Raw genomic sequence first — 9206 nt, 5'->3', positions numbered from 1 at the left:
CTCTTACAGTGGTAGACTAGCAGATGTAGGGGATGTAGGTGGTACGGTCTACCCGATCGTAAGGTGCTAGCGCTTCTGAAAGACTATGTCTCGGTCATCCGTCTTCTCAAACACGCAGTAGTGCGAGAAACCAAACGGAGGCGATCAAGTCTTGTGGGGAAAAGTGCGCAAACCTCTGCAGAGTGTATAAACTAATCATGGTTAGCCGTGTCCCCGGTTATGGACATCTTGAGTATCTAGTTCTTGGATTATCCTGTTGATCTCATCACGTTACTTTAAATGAATATTGTTGGGTTTAATGATGTTACTTAATTGGGATTGAGAATGCTGTCAACCATTCTCAATGTTCAACAACCACCATGATAGTTAAATAAAATTTATTCCTTTGCAGTAGGGAAAAATTGGCTTTACGCAAAAACCTTATAACCACAGAGCTTTTCCACCAGCCAAATATGCATGTAGTGATAGTCTTTATTCATCATTCTCTATGGTGTGAATTTGCCAGTACATTCAATGTACTGACCCGTTTCGGGCTGCAATGTCTCATGTTGCAGGATTATCTTACGACGAGTAAGTGATACGTTAGGGTTACGATTTCTACACTCAACTTTGCCATTGGTGTTGACGGGAATCCACAACCTTGTTGCTTCCGCTATATGTATTGAGATAATATCATTTACGTTACTTTATACATGTGATTTACCTCTGTTATAAATCCTTCGAGTACTGTGTGTGTCAGCATACCGATCCAGGGATGACACTTAAGCACAGAGACTTGATCCATTCGGGTCAGGTCGCTACAAGATGGTATCAGAGCACATGTTGACTATAGGACGTGACCCTAGAAACTGGCAAGCCCATAGCAAATATTTTTCTCTACAACTTTCCCTTTCAAAAAAAAGATCTTTTACCTCTCTTCTCTTCTGAGCTTATTTAAAAAATTCTCTTTAGTGAGACTATACCCCTTTTCCCCCTTTGACCACACGAAGATTCGACTGATGAGACCACTCCAAGAAGTACAAGATATTGGACAACTATGACCGTTTCGGAATGAAGAGGATTTTACTGTGCATCTGAATAATGGAAACTACAACGGTTGAAGACTCCGAAGACTAGGAGAATTGAAGGCTCTGAAGAATTCCCAGAATTGTATGACCTAGGAAGGCTACCCTTATGGAACTTGGCAGACTATGGAAGTTGTCAATACCCGAGATCAAGGTGTATCGGAGAAAGACTGAAACAAGGAGTATGAGAACTCGAAGTTTTGTCAAAGAAACCCTAAGGCAGGAGATATCAACTACGGAATGATAGCTCATGGGAATGACAAGAGCAGAAACATGGTTATCCGTGATCTCATCGCTCGCTGATGCTATTGTCACCGGGCTGGGTTAAGCAGGCATTTCTTCGGAAGGATTGGATGGTAGAAGGCTGACGTAGCAGCTATCAGCAAAAGATGAAGTTTTAACCTTAGCCGGTGTATCACCAGGATCTGGAGTGTTACATCAAGAAGTTAAGATGGAGCTACAAGAAGCCGTATTTTGACAGGGAGCATTTCGTGAAGAACTTAGGACCCAGAAGTTGAAGTAGCCAAGCTGGAGGAGCAAAACCTCGAGAAACCGGAGATTCGTCAGGAACTAGACCATGGTTCATGCCAAGGATGTTGAAACTTAGAAGTTTAAAATACAACTCCAGAATATTAAAGGATGTCAGGAGAGATTTCACGTCAACAGAGATGATCTGGGAAAAGAACTTGAGAAGACAAGCATGATCGGAAGAAGCCATTGGAGGCATGAACAAGACTTGAAGAGTTTGGCGACGATGACCTTAGCAGACCAAACCCCTGTTTTATACCTACGTTAGATGCGACGTTTGTGAGCTGTCATTTGTTTGATGTTTTCCCGACGGCGACAAATAAAATCTATCTTTTCAAAACTGTTGTTTGCATCGTGTGCATCCCTCTCTATCTCTCTTATCTTACCCCAAACCCATGGACCCAATAGAGGATGAATGGAGATGAGCTTGTATTTTCTGGACCGATGAGTCAGTTGGAGACAGACCGATGGATTCAGAACATGGAGGATCACATGGAGAATAACCCTGTAGTTGGAAATAATATGACCCATCATGCTCTTCAGTGCTTTGAAAGAGGTGCTGCTACTTGGTGGAGGATGTACCAAACCATCAATGGATGGCAAGGAGTAACCACTTGGAAAGAATTTAAGTTGACTCTGCCAAAGTCTCGGTTTGTGTCCCAGAAGTTGAAACCTTATGGAAAGGATATGAAGAAACCTTGTGCATGCAAGATTTGTGGAGAAATCGGACACACCCACAAAGAACACAAGGATGAATGCCCTAATTGTGAAGGAAGTCACCCAGTTGAAGAATGCCCAACTAGGCAAATTACTTGTTTCTTGTGTGAGGGGACTACCCACTATCCTGCTCAGTGTCACATTTACCCCATGGTACAACGAACCATCCAGCAGAAGAAAGAAGAAATGAAAGGAGCCCTCATGGAAATTTTAGAAGAAGCTGTGATGGAGGACACATCTAAAGAAGACCCGAGTAAACCCTGCACTAAGTCTTGCTATTCATGTGGAGAAGAAGGACACATCTCCCAAAATTGTTTGAATGGGGATCTAGTAGAATGCCCGACAGAGGAAGTAGAATATGACCCACAGGAAATAAAAGCCCTGATTGGAATGGAAAAGTCCAGGAAGAGAAACCGATTGGAGCCCAGGAGGGACCTGAGTCATATCATCTATTACAGGTGCAAGGAGTCAGGGCACTACCTCAACAATTGCCCAAAAAGGAAACCTCGATACTTGTCAGAAGTAATATGTTTTAGTTGTAATGGAGTAGGGCACTTCGCCAGAGAATGCCCTAAGGAGAAGGAGACTTGTGCTAGATAGTTGAGTTTGCAACAAAAGAAATGGAGTAGTAGAAGTGAGAACATTTTCTTTTATATTGAGGTGTTGAGTTGAGACATGTAATGGAAAAGCAAAAGATCGTAATCATTGGAGAATCAATAAAGTTAGCATCGTTGGTAAAGATTTGGGTTTTATGAGTTGTTACTCTATGAAGAAGAATTTTGGCCATTCTGAGGATATGAGAAATATGGTCTATGGAAGATTTGTGCATTTTAAGGGTGGTAGTACCCTGTAAGAACCGTTGACCCCTGGAAAAGATAAGGATACTCCACTGAGTGGATTTTGGACAAAATGAATACGAGTTTTGTCTCGATATGTGTGATACCCCAAGAGTATGTGGGATGAAGTTGGAGACCGTCAGTTGTTTGGGCCAAATGTGATCAAGGAGTCATAAGAGAATGTTAAGTTGATTCGAGATAGACTGAAGGTAGCTCAGTCCAGGCAGAAGAGTTATGCAGACTTAAAAACGCAAGGAGGTAGTCTATGAAATTGTAGATAGAGCATGTCTTCATGTGACCCCTCTGCGAGGAGTTAAACGATTTGGAGTTAAGGGACAGTTAGCCCCGAGATTTGTAGGACCATACCGAGTTTTGGAGCATATGAGAGAAGTGCCTACAAGTTTGAGTTACCCGAAGGACTGTCAGGAGTTCAAGATGTGTTTCACGTTTCCCAGTTGAAGAAGTGGCATGCAGAGATGGCCTATATTCCCCTGTAAGGACGCTTGACCGCGGAAAGGATAATGATGTTCCACGAAGTGGAATATGGACTTCATAAGTATAAGTTTTTATCTCGGTATGTGGGATATCCCACGAGGATGAAGAGATAAATTACTATTGGATATAAAGGAGGTATGATGTCGGAAATATCGATCAATGGAAACTCCATGATGTGTCTGAGTAAACATGTCCTAGTTTGGTGCCAATAGAAGGAAGACAGTACAATTGGATGGATTTAAGAATACTAGGAAGTTGGAAGTTGGAATAATGATCAGTTGCCCGATGATAAGTGCAAGGTTTACAAGTGATGAGATGGGCCATAACCCACAGGCCCCAGGACCTGCCAAGAAGGAAGCACATTCTTGCTGAAGGAAAGACCCTGGAAGTGGATATACCTTTGTCGACAGACGATTTTATAGGAGTTTACGCAAAACCTGAGAGTTGTGAAGGAACGATAGATGTTTGTCTGGCTTGCAGAATCAATGGATTATTCTGAACTTGGTTCGTCGACGAGAGAAATTCTGCAATGCTTGTGAGGATGACCGAGTGTTACAATGCGAGATTCGCTAAACCGTATACAAGGTAATGATTTGGGTGCGGGATGGATTGATCACCATACCGACTTACTCTTATTATTTGCTTTGCTATATGGGATGGTAAATCTGAGTGACTTACCGATAGTAGAGCGACGACGATCGAAACCTTGTTTAAGCCCTAAAATGGTATAGGTATTTTTCCCTTGTACAAGGCAGCTTTGCCAACCGTAGGTTATACGGTGAGGATCACCCAGACCCATTTCCTGCAGGAGAAACCATAAATTGTTGACCACCATGAGATATCGATAGTTGTTTAGTTTTGGCGCCAGACCCGTCCGCTAAGAAGACCCAGTCTCGGAATCATTGTAACATCCCAAAATTCTAAATTTTGGAATGTTATAATAAATAGATAGATTTGATGATTGTTTGATTGATTGTCTGAAAGTGAGTGAATTCGAAACTTTTTGAAAGTTAAATGAGAGGGAATAAAAGGACTTTCCCAAACTTTCATATTTGCTTTCTGATCTCCATGAATTCAAATTCTTTTCAAATACAAAACCCTTGAGCGAAGATGATATGACTTCTTCCATTTAAATTAAATGAAAGGGTATTTGAAAATAATTGAATTTCATTTGGAAATATTTCAATTCAGAAACTTTAAGCAACTCAATGATTTTCACGAGAGGAGATAAAATGACTTCTTCAAATTATGAAATATGAGTTGGGAGTTTCAAGGATCAAATTCAAAGTCCTTTTGAAATTATTTTCAATTTGGATTTATTTGAGTTTTATTCAAATTATTTTTCTCCAAAAATAAAATATATGGAAATTAGGGTAACATGATTCCCTACATAGAAATTGGAGAAAAATTAATTTGAAATCATTTTGGTATTTTTAAAATGATTTTAGTTGGATTTTAATAGACCAGTAGCACTCTTTGAATTATTGAATTTGTGTGATTTTATTTAATGCTAGAAAAATGTTCATGTCGTAGAAAATCTTTTTCTGAAAATTTTGATATATAATTATGCCTATATATATTTTCGTTTATTTTGCTCGTTATTATTTTATATTGAGTCTGGAAAATATGTTAAAAAAAAGGACTTCCTTCGGCTCGACTGGGCCGTGCCCATGCTCTGCCATTGGCCTTCGCGCCCATACCCCAGCGTGCGCGCGTAACAGCCTTCGCCATCCACTTGGACGAGTCCTAGCGACGCGCTGGCTTTTACGGCCAGTTACTCAGCCGCGAGACCGCTGCCGCCTTCCTAGCTATTCATTTCGACGTTCGTTTGCAGTGCACCACTGGTCCCGGACTCCCCTCTCCGCTCTCTCACTCCCTCACCATCCAAAATCCGAGCCCCGGCCTCCTCTTGCGTGCGTTCCTCCGCCACGCAGCAATCTTGCTGCGCGTTCCCGCCCGCTCTCGTGCTGGCTGCCCCCGTGCCGCCGACTGCATACCACGGCCACTATGCTTGCTGTCTCTGCTAGCTTTGCTGCTTTGGGCCGCGTTGCCGCCTCTGCCGATGCGCACGATCCTTGCAGCCGCCTGCCGCTTGCCTTCCGCGCACATTGTCCACCCAGCCGCTTTCCGCCTCTACTGCTAGAACAGTAGCCTATTCGCTTCCTTGCCTGCTCTTAATAATCATAACGCTGCCTCTTCAAGCAACACAAAGATCTGCTCCTGGTATATGGTATAATAGATTGTACAAATACAAACGGATTCCTCAAAATCTTAAAGTTGATTTTCGGAAAAATTTAACATTAGTTCACTACATAGCGCAGATTCCGCTCGACGTGCGGAGCTCGCCGGACTCGCCGAGTCCAGTCAACCTCGCCGGAGAGTCTCCGGTTTTTCACCGAAAGAACCGCCCCGAACCGGTATAAAACCGCCCCCGGTTCGCCGGTTTTCTTTTAGGTTTAGGTTTTCTTCGGTTTTGCTTAAGAACCCGTTTTTTTTAAATCTAGTTATTTTGCGAACGTTCACTGTTTAGATCTCCTTAGCGAACGGTTTTCGTCGGTTTAGGTTCTGTAGCGAGCGTTCGCATCGATAGATTTTTCCTTTTTCTTATTATTTCGGCCAGGGACCTATATGTGAGGATTTTCTTTTACAGATTAGTCCCCTGTTTTCAAACGACTATAACTTTTTGCTCGTTAGTCCAAATCCAACGAAACCAACGCCATCTTCGTTATGATCTCCTCTATCCAGTATCCAACTCAAACATGTTTTTGAAAAGTTTAAAATTTGAATTAGATCAGATTTGAATTCAAACTCCGTTTGATCATAACTTGAGTTTCGTAACTCCGTTTGAGTTGATTTTTTTTGCAAATCGAAGCTCTTGACCTAAACATTCTAATAAGGCCAAATTCACATAATTTTGGTACTGTTAGAAATTGTTTTATGTTGCAAGAGTTATTTGCTTGGTTTTGATGTTTCCGAATCGTCTTCTTTGTTCTTTCTGATCTTTTGAGTGTTTGCTCATGTGTGGTTACTATTGCTTGCTTACGATAGATTGACCGGAGTATGACGAGTAGAACTATCAAGAGTTTTGAGTGCGAATCATCTTCATCAACATTGCAGGCAAGTTCACACTTTGATCATATCCCCTTCCATACCCAGTTTTTATGCATTAGCTTCACCCTCAAACATTGCATGAGTAGGATTGATAACATGTTGGTATTGGGAAGTAGTTGATGAGGTAGGAATCTATTGCCCTGCATTCAAACCTTTGGGAGTTACTTCTACGTTTGCTTATTATGCCATGCTATGCTAGTAGACGTGGATTGGGTGAGTGATATCCATGACAGATGTGAGATTGGTAATTAATGGTTTATCTAAGGTGGCAACTTAAACACACATCTGGGTGGATTGAGGCACCTGGGGTTTCCAGGACTTGCCTGTTTTTCTTTGGACCGCCACCCAGGCTCAAAGGGATCATGAGATTATTCATACTAGAAACTTCCGTGTGCAGCCACAAGCCATTATGGGCTCTGGCATAGTTGACTAAGTTGTGCGAACTCTTACAGTGGTAGACTAGCAGATGTAGGGGATGTAGGTGGTACGGTCTACCCGATCGTAAGGTGCTAGCGCTTCTGAAAGACTATGTCTCGGTCATCCATCTTCTCAAACACGCAGTAGTGCGAGAAACCAAACGGAGGCGATCAAGTCTTGTGGGGAAAAGTGCGCAAACCTCTGCAGAGTGTATAAACTAATCATGGTTAGCCGTGTCCCCGATTATGGACATCTTGAGTATCTAGTTCTTGGATTATCCTGTTGATCTCATCACATTACTTTAAATGAATATTGTTGGGTTTAATGATGTTACTTAATTGGGATTGAGAATGCTGTCAACCATTCTCAATGTTCAACAACCACCATGATAGTTAACGCTATATGGATTGAGGTAATAGTATTTACGTTACTTTATACATGTGATTTACCTCTGTTATAAATCCTTCGAGTACTGTGTGTGTCAGCATACCGATCCAGGGATGACACTTAAGCACAGAGACTTGATCCATTCGGGTCAGGTCGCTACAAGGGCGGCGAAGGGCGGAGCGTGGGCGGCTCTGGGAGGCGGGTGGCGGCGCGGGGCGTGGCCCGGGAGGCGGTGCGGGAGGGCCCGCCCCGGGCTTCGGCGGGCCGGTGGCGGGGGATGCGGCTGGACCAATGGAGGTGTGACACGTGGCGGCGGCGGTGGAAACGGACACGTCCGTCGGCAGGATTTTGTCCGGCGGCGGCGAGTGGAGATTTACTAGGGTTAGGGGAAAGAAGACCCGTGATTTTTGGAAGGGGGTCTATATATAGACATAGAGGGAGCTAGGAAGCTTCAAATGGAGTGCGGTTTTCAGCCACGCGATGGTGATCGAACGCTCTAGACGATAGAAGGGGCTTAGGTGGGTTTTGTGCCAAATTGGAAGGGTGTTGGGCCGCAACACAAACGAGGCCTTCTCGGTCCCTCGGTTAACCGTTGGAGTATCAAACGGAGTCCAAATGGTACGAAACTTGACAGGTGGTCTACCGGTAGTAAACCATGGCCGCATGGCAAGTCTCGGTCCAATCCGGAAATGTTTAACCCCCACACATGAAAAGAGGTAGAAAGGGGCACCGGAGGAGATAGGAGCGCCGGAATGCAAAACGGACAACAGGGAAAATGCTCGGATGCATGAGACGAACATGTATGCAAATGCAATGCACATGATGACATGATATGAGATGCATGACAAAGGCAACAACACACGGAGACAAAAACCCGAACCCGAGGAAATAAAATAACTTAGCGCCGGAAACGGCAAGAGTTGAGATACATATAAGGTAAATTACATCCGGGGTGTTACACCAACCACCACCTTCGGTTTTACATTGAAGGTCTTCAGCCACAGGCCGAAATGGGGCCTGATGTGGAGGAAGGCCTCGCACATGACGATAAACACCGAGATGTTGAGGATGAAATTGGGAGCCAGATCATGAAAATCCAGCCCGTAGTAGAACATGAGCCCGTGGACAAACGAGTGGAGGGGAAATCCCAGTCCGCGGATGAAGTGGGTAAGAAAAACTACCCTCTCATGGGGTTCAGGCGTAGGGATGATCTGCCCTGCATCTGGCAGCCGGTGCGCGATATCTGAGGCCAGATATCCGGCTTCCCGTAACTTTGTGATGTTCTCCTCCGTGACGGAGGAGACCATCCACTTGCCTCCCGCTCCGGACATGCTTGGAGTGGTTTGAGAAGAAAGACGCGAACTTGGGCGCTGGAGCTTGAGTGTGCGAGAATGGGTAAGCAAGGAGGAAGAAGGCGTGGGTAAAAAGGGTGAATCCTTGTCCCTTTATAAGGGTGGAAGAGGCAATGCGCCTCCCCACTTGCCTGGTAAAATCGCTTATTCCCCAAGCGTCATAATTGATGGCGCGGTTGGGTTACCCACGTCCGTATTGATGAGAATCCCGTAATAAGGGTGACACGATCTCTGCTTTGACAAGACGGGTCAAGAAAACCGCCTCGCGATTTGTGCGGTGCTGGTTGAGAAAAATGGTT

Source organism: Triticum urartu, chromosome 5 (genome assembly GCF_003073215.2).
Source record: "Triticum urartu cultivar G1812 chromosome 5, Tu2.1, whole genome shotgun sequence".
Taxonomy (NCBI): domain Eukaryota; kingdom Viridiplantae; phylum Streptophyta; class Magnoliopsida; order Poales; family Poaceae; genus Triticum; species Triticum urartu.
The sequence above is the reverse complement of the archived record's forward strand: the minus strand, read 5'-3'. Positions refer to the sequence as shown.